The 14,395-nt window shown below is 37.1% G+C and overlaps 1 long non-coding RNA gene across 1 annotated transcript; it reads right to left on the reverse strand.

Annotated features, from left to right (window-relative positions):
- Window positions 1-1,149: 1,149 nt before the first annotated feature.
- LOC106938349 (uncharacterized) lies at window positions 1,150-13,889 on the reverse strand. The gene is made up of 3 exons (XR_001422603.1): window positions 13,876-13,889; window positions 9,022-9,024; window positions 1,150-2,019 (listed from the first exon to the last, which is right to left on the reverse strand). It is a non-coding gene; the product is annotated as an uncharacterized LOC106938349 (long non-coding RNA).
- Window positions 13,890-14,395: the final 506 nt, after the last annotated feature.

The raw sequence follows: 14,395 nt of genomic DNA on the forward strand, positions 1-14,395 counted from the left end.
GGGAGAAAAAAAAACCAAAAGGAAGGAAAAAATTTTTTAAATTGTAAAAAAAATTTTTTTTTTGGGGGGGGGGGGGGGGATTAAATGGTCCGTTAATAGCACAGTAAACTAACTTAATCTCTTGTTACCAGGTGTGATGAAAAGCTCGTATGTATCAAATCGTAGATCTTGTCCCCTCTGAGGCATTGTACCGTGTACCAATGGCTCGTGTGTTTCTCTGCAAAGTTGCTCACTCTTGTGTTCAAGTGAAAGGAGTTGAGGGCATATTCCAAATTAATCCCTAATCTAGTGTCACAATACAAGAGCATTTCATTCATAAGAAATTTGACATTAAGTGTTCACCCCTTTTTACTTGTCCTTGTTCAACGTAAGTGCATGTTTTCCGTTAAAATTCATTCGGTGGAGTTTTTTTTCCAGCGTTGAATTCAGTGTTCTGAAAAGATAAATCAGATTGTGTGAAATTGGGATGAGAGACAAGAATTTCAATTTATAACCTGCGTAGAAACTTAGCATGTGTCCAATGTGAAGATACTGGTTTAAGTCAATTGAGACTTGACTTTGGTTTAAAGTGGCGATCTGAATTGAGGCAAAAAAAAGTATTTAGACTTAAATTGGACTTTCCCTCAAATACTTGAGATCTGACTTGGACTTGTCCCTAAAATAGTTCACTTGGTCTTAAGATAAAAAGATTTGAGAACTGAACTAAATTTGCCTTCAGAGACTCAATAAATGTTATTTTTAGAGCAACAGCCTTTAGACTCACCTCTGGAAGAGTCTTGACATTGATTTGGAAGAAACGTGTCTTGTAGACGCCTGTGGAAGAAATCAGAGCAGATGAATTTGAACCAATCAATCTTTGGTTCAAGATTGGACAAAAAATATTTTGACTCCATGCATTTGGTATCTCCTTACAATTGCTTATCAAGATCGAAGAAAACAAACAATCTTATCTGAATGAGTAGTAAAATGACGTTGTCTTAACCCTTGTATGTCGAAATCGGGTCCAACCGAACCCACACACGTAAAACTTGTAGCATTTTCCATAGTCCTCTACGTTTGCCTCAGTCCTCGCACGCACAAGGGTTAAAGCCACTACTGTGCTCACTTGAAATGAACAAACAAGATCAGATTTAAGCTTTAGAGAGATTCTTTCTTTTCTTTTCGTTTTTTTTTATTTTATCCAAATGTGACTATTAAGCTAGCTGTTTCTGTGTGTCTTCTGTCTTTATGCTAACCCAACCAGCTTCCTTGAGGCTTTCCACATTGGGACTTTAAATAATCGAACTCCTTCGGGGTGACAAGGACGTGGGTTGTCTTGATCGATCCTCACTCACTGGGTTGATTTGCCCAGAAGGACAACTCCGTGCTACATTCTCGAAATCTCAGAATCACAGACCTTTGACCCTCGAGATCCCTGTCGGAGAACTGCATCACCGCTGAACGCCAAAGCATACACCGCGCCAGTGACCGACCTCTACGCCGATGGGAGATCTTAGTCACAGAGGAAGCTGTATTTAAATATTCTATCGTCGCACTGTATGGTTCCCTGGAAGGAAGCTAAAGTTGGGATTTATACTGTTTCGAGGAATGTGATGTTTAGTCTTGCTAAATGACTGAATGGATCTTCACCACTGGAAAGAGTAAATGTCGCAACGACAAGGGAAACACTACGATTTATATATTTTGAGACTTGAATTTTCAGTTGGACTGATCCCCAAAAGTCTGTTTTTGTAGCAGTGTAACTTATAAGATGTTGCCATTGAAATACTAGTGCTCACAAAGGTGAGTTATCGATAGAGGCCAAAATCTGTCTGTGCCATCTACTGTATCTTTATTGCTTTTCCACTGTTACTCAGACAAGAGATGCACGCTGTCGGTTTACCACAACAACAACCAATTATTAATTTGACTCCCTGAGCCTTTTCAGACCCAAATAACTCTTTAACTGAAGTCATCCATGACTCTTACGCCATCACTTTTGGGTATCTTGGTAGTTCAAGGGTGATGAAAAGCGTCCAGCTTTGATTTAATGTCCAAAATTAACTTTAAAAAAAAATCTTATCCGCTCTACTACAAAGCCAAGCTAGCTGTGTTCCAGTAACTCATTGCTAGCTTAGATTAACAAAATATAAATCACACTGAATTTGCTCTCTCAAACTAAACAGAGTTTGAGCAGCAGTATGTTTTAAGCTGCAGATTTTTATGAATCATAAATCGTCCATAGCTGCAAATGTAACCTATTTTTATGACTAGGAGAGCCATATGGGATTTTCACTTGGATGTATCTCTCCTTTTAAACTGAGAATCCAACATTTATGTGTAATTTTGTGTTACCAAAAGTTTGTAGCATAAGCTAGGCACTTTTCTTCATTCTGCATGAATCAAGGATCGCTCTCTTTCAGTAAGTTTAGCTTCTGGAGCTTTGAACAGACACCATTAATACCTGTTTTGAAGCCATCAAGCATTTTCAACACTAAATTGTACACTGGATATGGACGCCTGGCATAACTAAAAGCAGAAAGTCAGCTGGTTTGTCATAAATGTTTGATAGGACACGATGACATTTAGTCACTGATCAAACAAAGACAGAAAGAAAACCTCTGTCTCAAAGTCTCTGTTCAAATCCACACATTTATTTTGCAAAGGATTCAATTTTCTGCTTGGTTTGTGTTCAGAAACACAATCAAACTTTTTTAAAAAAAATAATCTTTCCAAGGTATAAAATTGATTTTAAGAAACTCAATTTCTAATGTTATGTGTGAACCTGATATCTGGAGATGATTAATATATATATATATTACTGTCTTTTATAGGAACAGACAACAGTGAAGCTTCTTTCAATCGTCCTTGAGCCTAAGTCTGGTTTTGTCATGCTCTAATTTCTCGTCTTGAATTTTGATGCTTATGACAAGGTAGAAGACTTTTTCAAAACTGTTTCAAAGACCATGATAATGTTGTAGCATTGGCCATAATTTCTCCATTCAAACACATTTTTGGGACATTTCACCAGGGAATAAATCTTTATGAGTTTTTAATTGCATTGAAAGAATTTTTTAAGTGGAAACCCCCCAAAAGAGGGATTACACAAGGAAGATTATGAAATAAACTATATATTTAACTGTAGGTGTTGATGTAATAAGATGAGAAATATTAACATTTTTCTAACTTAATTCTTGAGGTGTGATATTATCTATTTATATCTTATATAAACTTAATGTTTGTTAATGCTTTAAAGTGTGCTTTTGGTGACCTTTTCTTTTTCACAAGTTTTTACACGACGTGTGAAATCTGCTTACTGATTTGCCTTTGACCAGCTTTGCATGAAGCCCTTTGAATGGGAGGATAGTGTCCAGGGTACAGCAGTGTGTCAGAGGCACAGAGGGAAATGAGAAGCAGGACGGATAGGAAAAGGGTAAAAAATAAAAGAAAAAACTCCCCTTGAAATGTTGTCTTTTCTAAATAAATAATAAATAAAGTCACGTTGTGATGTGTCTCATTTGATTTTGCAGTTTATTTGTTTTCAGACCAACAATAAGCCACGTGCTTTATTTAATGTTACATCCTGATTAATGCTGAATTGCTTTCTGCACAAGAGCTTTTATGAGATAATCGTATTACAACGTGTGTTTGTGTCTGGTCAGGAAACGGCAGCTAACATCTCTGCAGAGCCCACACATCCTGGACACAGACTGGTTAGAACTTTACCTTCAGGCTGTTGCTGCAGAGTGTTAGTGGCAGTAACCAAAGACAGTTTATTCCACGCTTCATATCTCTGATGAACACAACAAACTCCTTACAAGGTATCAGCTTTTAGTGATTCTGAAATTGAGGTAATTTATGCAATCAACATCAACAGATTTTTTTCATGCTAGTGCATAATTTTACGCAAATATGGCCCAAAGCATCAGGTTTAAGTGAGTGCTAACTCCCACCTGCAGGTGGCAGTATTTTTATTTTTTTATTTTTTTCCTTTTACTACGCTCTAGTAAAAGTGAAAAACTTGATGTCAGATTTAATACATTTGCAAATATTTCTAAAATCTGTGATTTTGACACACACACACACAAAAAAAATAACCCTGAAAGGGTTTGATCAATGTGAAAAGATTTTCAATATTATTTAATTTTGCGAAGTACTTATTGCATGCTGAGACAGTTATGTATTTATTTTAGAAGTTCGTTAATGGTTTTTATTCATACATTCAGGCACAACCGGTCCATTGAGATCATTCATGATCTTGATGTGGCCCAAAATGAAAAAGAGTTTGAGTATCTTTAAGTATGTAAAGTTTAGAGTTACTTAATGTCTGGATCCTGTCAACGTTTGAGACCAAAGTCAAACTGCTTGTTTGCGTTCACAATCTTAGCCTAAATCTGATTATGATTCTCATAGTTAGCATCATTACAAGTTCACCGGGTTTTTTTCTTTCCTTGATATAAATCCACCTGAGATTTTCTGACTCTGAAAAGGATCCACTCTATTCATGACATGAGCTTTTGTAAAGCTGTTTCTGTGTAAATGTGCATCACTTTCCAAAGGCTATCTGTTCACGTTCTCAAGAGGAGAGTTAATTTTATCATTTAATGATCTGCTGTGAGGCTTTTTACAGACAGTGACTTCCCAGTTGAACTCAAATCGGAGCTGTACATGTTGAACCTGAAGTCGCTGACACATCCGCTGTCCGATTTATCCAGTCTCTACTTTGTCATAGAAGCATGAAATTAAAATTTCTCCTGACTGTCATTCCGAAACGCTGACATCCGAATGCAACATCGTGTCTACAAGTGACATAACATGAAAACTATAAGGAGGCTGCGGTGACCTTTCTAATGGTCAAACTCGACATTTCAGTTCTGCATGACTGAAATTCATGAAACATCATTAAACATTGACCTCAGTATGAAAGGCAAAAACATGGCAACACTTTATTTGAAGGGTTGTTCATAGACATGACAACAGTCATGAGCTTGAAGGAGTCTTAGGTAAATAATGACACTTTAAATGCAAATTTAACACTTTTAATTGACTTTTGATGCAACTTTTAAAGCAACTTTGCATTATTTACCGAATGACACTTCATGAAAAACAATCATAAACATTCATAAAGACTCCTTCATGTTCATGACAGGTCACCCCGTCAAATAACAGTTTGTCACCTTTACTGCAGATGATGCTTTACTATCGATTGCAAAGAACAGCGACAGTGCTTTTAAAACTATTCATATGCTTATTGAGCATTTTGTCACGTCAAATTATCAATGAGATTTATATCTGAACTTGAACTGGGCCATAAATCCTGATGTGCTGATCCTGCCGCCGCCATGTTTCACTGACGGTCTGATGTTTTCAGGGTGATTTGTTGTGTTAATTTGTGTTTTCAAATTATTTCACATTTAATTTTCATCATCCCTTTCCACAACAGTCAGGTTTGTAGAGTTTGTGGTCACTCCTGTAGTTGCTGCTGTTTGTCTGAATGACGCTCTTCTTGCCTGGCTTGAAAAGCTGTGTTTTATTTTTTTAAATTTTCACTTAATTGAAGACTCCATAATGCATCCATTTCATCATCCTATTTAATCTTTTGCTTCATCTGTTACCAGCTCCTTATAAAGAACAAAGAACAAGATTTAATTGTTGTTTTTTTATTACAAAAATTTGCACCAGTGGTTGTTATAAACATGTTTGTCTTGATGTTGCAGAAAAAGGATGAGGTTTCCATGGCGCTGCAGCCCCCTGACAGTGGGGGTCAAAAATGCAGAATATAGTTTCAAGGAGAGGAAAGGAATAAATATTATAAACTAAAATATAAATAAACTCCTTTATATTTTGAGTCCATTTTGCTGATTAAACTGTGATTTTCTTGTAGTTGTGATCCTTGTGGCTCCAAATTAGTGTAATTTCCTGTGCAATAATCTGCTTGTGTCATGTGAAAATTTTGCAAATATTAGCAAAGCTGTATAATAAAGACATGAAAGGGGATATAGAAAATGTCAAATTAAATGTAAATATGGGGAAATAAAAAAAAACAAACATTTTTTTTCTATTATTGAAAACACAAAAAAGTTATGAGGACAATTTAGAGAAGCAGAACAAAGTAATTGTGACTTTAAGTAACAGTAAAAACATCAACAAAAAACTGAAATATTGTGACATAAATAGGACAGTAACAGTCATGTTAATAATATATAATCATAAAAATTACATGTATTAGTAAATTGACTGACTAAATAACACTTTTCCAGTCATACTAACCAGTTAAATTCACTTATAGCCACTTATAAATCAAGAATAATTAGAAAAGATACAGACAGAAAAGGCAGATGGACTAAAAAGTCAATTATCAACCTCTGACTCCTATGAACCCAGATGGGTCAACATGCGCTGAGTTGAAATATTGCATTGAAACGCAACACAAAAACGTCCATCTTCCCATTGATTCAGAACCCTGGGAAAGTTTACACTTGCATTAGGCGTGTGTGTGCATCCACATCTTGGACTTTTTTTTTGTCAGGACAACAGTATTATCTCATCCTCTGCAAACAGCCGTGGCACTGAACCTGCAACTGATGTTCTATCTGTCTGTGTAAACTTTTGAAACAATGCAGAGAACATCAAGCATGCAATTTTCAATCTTATCTCCACATCGTATAAATAAACTCGGGGGGTCAAACAATGCTGTCACTGGGCGACGCTCAATGGTGTTGACATTGCTGTCAAATCCTTCAACAGGGGCACACAGCTGGCAGCGACAAACTCACCGAGCACCAAACAGTCGCCGCTAAATAAACAAATGCTTTGATATCAGGCGACATTTATTCTGTTTGCTAGCAGGAGACAATGCAAGGACTCTTCTGTTTCTTCTTCTTCTTTGTCGCTGCAAAGCAAGAGAATGTAGAGGCGCAAAACAAAGGAGACAAAAAGGTCACTCTGTGCGGAATGAGATGCAGCGCCGTGCCATTAACCACGAGGATGGCCGCTCACGGAGCTCAGTCAGCCAGCGTCCTGCTCACAGGAAGGATATTAAAGCTTTTTCCCAGAGTTGACAGAAGAATACAGGGAAGTGGGTTGACCCAGTGGTTTTGACAGGAAGTGTGAGAGTGCCAGGCGTCCATGCAGACCTGCTCCTTGGTGATGGATAAGATGCTGGTGGTGCACAAAGAAGCACTTTTGCAAGGCCGATGCAAATTTCTGCCATTGTGAATGCCGTGAGCGCTCTTAAATAAAAATAGCAACTTAAAACCAGATCTGCTGGTGGGCTTTTTTTAACAGTTGCGGTCAAGCTGGATGTTGAACCGATTATTTTTTTAAAATGTATTTATTTCTTTCAATTTTTTTATTTCAGAAATTGATTTTAAATAAGAGGCACTGTTTTTTTTGTTTTTGTTTTTTTTGCTCAATTAGATTTTATTGTTTTCTTTCAGATTAGGTTTTTGTAGCCAACAAGAAGCAAGTGATGCACTTAAGGCTCAAAGTTTATACATAAAAGGTAGAATACTATTTATGCTATTTAGCATAAAACTCACTTCCACCCTCTAAACAGTTTATGGGTTTTTATCAGGAAGCTGCTGCACATTAATGGGCCTCTCTGTGGAAACATGACAGTTTTTCTCAATTGCTTTGGTGCATTTCTCTCCAATCAGTTAAAATTCCCATTAATGTTATTTCAGCCTCCGTGACATTCAGCTATTTGTGCATCATAGTTTATAAATCCTTCTGGCAAATAGTAAATCCTTTTTGAATATGCATCAAAAATTGCTTTCATAAAGTTCTCTGCTATTTAATAACATTATAATTTGAGTATGTTTTATAGTCATTCCCTCTAAAACAACAACAACAACAACAAAATCTAGAGTCATGACGTACAAAAAAAATGGTGACCTGGTTCTCAAAACATATCAAGCAAATTTCATGCATTTCCTCTTCAAGTCTTACCTGGAAATCTCCAAAACTGAACAATCTCTCTCAGGTGAAACTTGGCTTTCACTGGATGATATTGTTACAAATTAGAACTGCAAAGACTAAATAATTTATGTAGTAAAAATGTGTGTTCTGTGTCTCGTAGTCATTTATCTCACCAACTACATTAATACGCAACTTGAATGTATATTCTACATGACTTTGCAAAGAGTGTGTCGCGATGTCGTGAACATTTCAATTAGTACCACCTGATATTTTTGCATTAGATAAAATGACATGTCACTAAATTGTTCATGAGTAATGTATGAAGATTTTTCATTTTGGTGGCACTAATACTTTCATAGACATGAGTATTAACTTTCTGCTGTGGACCTTTGATGTGAACTCATAGTTAAAACGTGTTTGACTCCAACTTCAGTTTTAACCTCAAGATATATGTTTTTCCAATTGTTATTTCTTAAGCGAAGTGATTTTTTTTTTTAAACTCAAGTTAAAATGAAATAAACCACAAATCCAAATGTTCCTCAAGTAAATGTGACAGTCCAGGAAATTAAAGCAACTTTAGAAACTGTGTTTTCTAATATTTATGCTCCGTGTTTTCTGCTTTGATCTCGGCATGCGCGCACAAATTACAGTTTACATCTAAAACACGCCATGAGACTCCTCACCGTGGGGTTAATGCAACATGTCTTCCTCTTACAACTGATGATAAAGTTCTCAAATGTTTTTCTATGGAGGCCTGAGAGCTGGGAGGTTTCTCTCCACCCACTCAAAACAAACAAACTTGGAATAGACGCGCTGACAGCCGACGGCTTCTGGGAAGACATCGCAGTGGGGTGCATCACTTCTAGCGGGGTTTCAAGTGAAACGCTTCAGGCTCGACCACAATAGCCCCTCCACTGGTTTCTACAAATCATCCGAGATCGCCTTACAAGAGCATCAAGCCTCCTAAAGGCAGTTCTCACAAGTAGCTAAACCAGACCCACACACTCACACACACATGCACACGCTCACAGATTCCCACAGTAAAAAGCACTGAGGCGTATGACCCAAACAGGACATCCTCTCAATCTTTCACCCTCCAGGCTTCCCACTCCCCTTCTCCACCATCTTAAACTTCTCCTTCCAAGTTTAGAACGTGGCACCAAATCTCATGTGATCGACCCGCCTATCATTACCTATCAGTGGTTGTAGCCAGGATCCTTCCCAGATGGAAAAATACACCTACGTCTATGAACTGTAGCTTAGACATTGTTTAATTCATTCTGTACTTTCTGATTGGTTGGATTGTTGACTTTTAAATCAAGATGACTTCTGGAACTTTCTAAAACAACTGGGAGCCATCTCTTGTTAGTAAATGTTGATTATTAAAGGGGCGGTATGAAACTAACGTCTTGAAATTGGGTCTCTGTCTCTTTAAGAAGCTCCTGCTCTTTCCGACACTCCGCCTTCAGCACGTCGTCACAACATCGCTCCCCCGTTAAGCCTTCGACTGGGGAGTGGATCGTATAATGAGCTCAGCAGGTGTCTGCTAATTGCTTCTGGCTAGTCTGAAGGAGCTGGGTGGAGGAGCAGTGGAGCGGGAGCTCGGAAGCTGCAGCTTCGAACATTTATGCAAACAAAATGGTTGCAAAGGGAGATTCAAGGATTTGTCAAACAGACATGAAAGAATCAAAGCAACACTCCAGGTACGTTTTTAATGAGATAATATTAGAACATGTCATCATAATGCATAACATTGTAACAACGATGTAATTGTTATAACCTTCCCTAGTTCATATTACCATTCACTGTAGTTCCAGACACACACAGCTAGCCGCTGCGTTTCTTGGCTTTGGATTTCAACCATTGCTCAACCCTTATCTTTTAATGAATCCATTATGGCTGCGGTTGCTGCAGAGCGCAGAGTATGGAGAGTATATCAACCAGAGGTAAATACTGGATTCACTGCTGCGATGTGGTGCAGAGGGAGGACTAGGCGTAACGTATTCTGTGTCACTCTGAAAGGGTTTGTTCCTGCTAACGTTCCCCGCCTACTGGGAAATACTTTTCCATCAGTTTTCAATATGTGGGATATCAGGGGTACAGACTACCAATAAGAAAAGATACACACACACACACACACACACACACACACACACACACACACACACACACACACACACACACCTACACACACACACACTTAGGGGTAATTTAAAGTGGTCAGCAAAGCTCACATCAGATGACAGCAAAGCTACGTTTCAACCTGATAAGGATCGTAAATATACAATCAAAGCTGCAAAGTATTGGTTCAGATCAAAGCGGATGTATTTGTTAGAATGAAAAATAAAGAGTCCAAACATAAACCCTGTAAAGAATTTTAAAAAAAAAGCGTAGATTACTGATGCTTACTGTCCAACCTCAGCTTTCATTTTTGAACAAAACAAGGCAAAAATGATCTGTTTGCAGATATGCAAAGTTTATAGAGATACTTCAAAGTTTTAAATTCAAACATATTTGATGAATTCCTAAGATTCCCACATGGCTGTCTGCCCCGGTTCCACAGTGACACAGATTTTATCCTTTTGAGGATGACAAGAGAATATGGTGGGTTCTGATTGGATACAACATGCTTCTTTTTTTTTATTAATCTTGTAAATCCATTTTGAATCTATGCACAATTTCCCTTACTGATATAAATTTGTTATAAAAGTATTACTGATTGCACTTTAAAAATTAGGTAACTTTATGTTATTAAAGGTAAAGTTTAAACAGTAATGATTTCCTGGTTAAATTTCCAACCATTTAACATGTCAACCATGTTAAATGGTTGACATGATCAACCATTTAAGTTTGATCATGTTGATGAAGATTCCCAATTTTTGTCCATATCTGTTCAGTCCAAAATTTAGACCATTTATGTGGCAGCACATATGTCCCTCTTTGTACTAATTTCTGGCATTAATGTTTTTTTTTAATGATTATTAGGTAACACTTTATTTGAAGGGGGGTGAATAAGACTGACATGACACTGTCATAAACATGACATAACACCTGTCATGAACATCAATAAGCCTTCATGAATATTTATGATGGTTATAAAGCGTCATTCGGTTAATTATGACACTTTTAATACAAAGTTGACATTATTCAAAATGTCTTTGTTATAACAACTTGACATTGACCAATAAATCATTACTGTTTAAACTTTACCTTTAATAACATAAAGTTACCTAATTTTTAAAGTGCAATCAGTAATACTTTTATAACAAATTTATATCAGTAATGATTTCTTGGTTAATGTCAAGTTGTCATAACAAAGACATTTTGTCATAATTTACCGAATGACGCTTTATGACAACAGTCATAAATATTCATGAAGGCTTATTCATGTTCATGACAGGTTTTTATGATAGTGTCATGTCAGTCTTATTCAACCCCCTTCAAATAACAAATAAAGTGTTACTGATTATTATTCAAGAAAAGTGCATCAGAGTGTGTGCTGTCAGATGATGTGTCTAAAAGCTGACATGGTGGGAGTTATAAGATTTTTTTTCCCTTAGTTTTTGAACTCCCACTCAAAGATCAGAGCAAATCGGTGGGGGGAGAAAAAATGGTCTGATTCTGATCTCTGGCTAAAGGACTCGAGCGTTTCTGCCCAGGAGACTTGCAGCTGTAACAGCAAAGAAAAGCGGTTAAAGAAAGTATTGAGTCGGGAGTGAAGGACACAGAAACTCACCACATTCCTTTTACTTTTTTCAAGAAAAAAAAACAAAACAAAACAAAACAAACAAAAAAACAAAAAACAAAAAAACACTTGAACTATCACATAAAATCTTACTAAAAATACCTTAATTTTACTTAATTTTTTTTTTCTTTTGCTGTGACAGGTTATTGATGTCTATATGGATCAGTTTGTCTTTGGCTGCACTGAGAAAGAAAGAAATCTGGACAATAATTAAGTTTGCACAACAGAAAAAAAAAATCTATTAAATCTTAACAGAGAGCTTGGTTTCTCCAACATGCTAACTTGCAGCAGTTTTTACCGCATATATATCAAAAGCACAATTTGGTCATTTCTACTGACGGTTTAGTAAATTGTGTTGCAAAATGACCTAATTTTTGCTCAGTGTTTCAAACTATTTCATCCTCCTCCTTCGTCTTCATTTCACAATCCACTGCTCTTCCTCCCCATCCCTCCCTTGTTGACGGTTTCTTGCATCCTGGTCTTATCCCATCTCTTGCCTTCACCTTCCTCGTGTTTTTCTTTTTCCTCACCCTCCTCCTCCTCCTCCTCCGTTCTCCTTTTCCCCAGTGATCCCGTGTGCCCCGCTCAGCTGGACTCCGCTGCTGCTGGCACAATCACCGGACAGCTTGAGTCCATCTACCTCCCTGAAACGCAAACAGCCGGATCAGACTGCTCGGCAACAGAAATCGTTACGAGATTAATCGGTGCGTCCCGAAAAGAACACGGCCTTTTGAAAGACTCGCAGGCTTTAATGTCTCTGTAGCGAGGATTTTCTGCAACACTTTGGATGATTTTCCACCATCCAGTGTATGAAGAAAAAAATGTGGATTTATGACACACATGGATGATTTCCACATTTCACACTTTTGCAAAAAAAATAAAAAAAATAAGTGGGAGGTTTTGACATTTGTCAGGAGTTTAAGAGTCAGTTTTTTTCCCAACTCTTATGCAATATGGAAATGTCCAAGAGGCTCTGATGCTGAGTCAGATGGCATGTTTTCTTTTTCAGTGCTAAGCACAGAAAAAAAACATTAATTTGCTAATTTTCATGTTTAAAAATTATCTTGTAGTAATTTAACACCATTTTGAGCTTCAGTTAAAAGTGTTGGCTAAACTAAATGCTGAAACTAAAGTTTTCTTTTCATTTGCTACTAGGCATTTGTCCAATGGTCACGTTTTCAAAACACAATTAGCACAAAATCCTGGCATAGTCAAACCAGAGACACGTTTTATGTTATTTAGACACAATTTGAATAGTAGAAAAAAGTTTTACGTTTTCATTGACAGATTCAGCCAATTTTTGTTTTACTTACAAAGTCTGTTTTGGAGAAGGAATAAAAAATGTTGGGGGCCAGTTGTTTGATTCAGGTGTGGCGTTTAGAACAAATATATTAGGTACAAAAAATGTCTATCAGTTGTTGTAAAGGTCACCCATTAAAACTGGCTCATCACCATTAAGGGGAGCTAAGTATGAAAGCCCATCTGTCCAGTTTTTCCTGACTTCTTTCCAGTTTTGGGGTAAAAAAAAAAAAACTTGTTAATTTCTTTCGACATATTTACAACTTTTCATCTTGTTGCTTCTTCCCTGTGAGCATTCAGCTGTGTATGTACATCCTGCTGCTGCTGGCTTGAATTCATGTTCAGTTTCCTGCAGTGGAAAGGGGAATGAAGGCTCCTGGGCATCAACGTGTGAGCGGCTCGACCTGCGACTCGGCACATTTATATACCCAAAGGCTCAGACAGCAACGTGCTGCTGACGAATCTTTATGCAGGTTTAAAACATCCTAAGGTATGACAGGGATTTTTTTCCATAGGGCAACTGTCGTTTACAATAAGTTTTGTTGTGTTGTAAAATAATCCAGGCATATGGTGAACTGTTAAAATATTAATATACAAAAAGCTAGTTCAATGTTAGCTTCAGCTCTGGCAAATAGTTTAAAATTTTAGCCATTACAAAGGGTCTTTAAGTTTCCAAATTTTGAAAATGTATCGTTCCCTATTTTCTCAAATGATTGACGACTGTTTTATGGTCAACATTTGATGTTTTGTTTTGATTTTTGTTTCCTTCTCCTGACTGGTACCTATAACATCAAAGAGATCCTGTTAAACTTTAAATACGGCTTCAACTGAAGGAGAAAAATGACTGGAAAATAGATCTGGGAGACCAAAATTTTGATCTGATGTTAATCAGATTCTTTATAGTTAATGGTCGGCGGGTACCTGAGCAAGACAGAGAGCTGTGAGTATGAGTTTACTCTAATGTGTCCGAGTTGTTGCAGTTTTTCCTCCTTTAGTGGATATTTTGTGTTGAACAATCAAAAATACTTTTCATATTACCATTGGAAAATGTTTTGAAGCGATGTATGTAGGTCGGCTTTTCTTAGCTTTTACCTGGCCTTTTAACAATGTGGTGCAAACGTGTTAGAAATGTAGATGCTGCTGCCAATCAGCCTGAGAAATGGCTGTAAGGCAATACATGAATGATATGGCCATTTCTAAGTTATTAAATCAAAATCTTTTGAACAACAACAACAACAACAAAAATGCAGTCAAATATGGAGCACTTTCTCTGAATGTAAAAAAGTTGACCCGATTTCATGTCAGGCAGCACGGCAATGACCCAACAATGATCCAAATGAAGGTTCTGCAATAACCTGGAAAAATTCACACCTTAACTCAAATAAAATGCAAGGAGAAAATCCAAACCTAAATTAGCTGAAGTAACACTGCAAAGGAAAGGAGGACTGTAGT

This window comes from Poecilia latipinna, unplaced genomic scaffold (assembly GCF_001443285.1).
Source record: "Poecilia latipinna isolate Pla-1442-1.1 unplaced genomic scaffold, P_latipinna-1.0 Scaffold2572, whole genome shotgun sequence".
In the NCBI taxonomy this organism is placed as follows: Eukaryota; Metazoa; Chordata; class Actinopteri; order Cyprinodontiformes; family Poeciliidae; genus Poecilia; species Poecilia latipinna.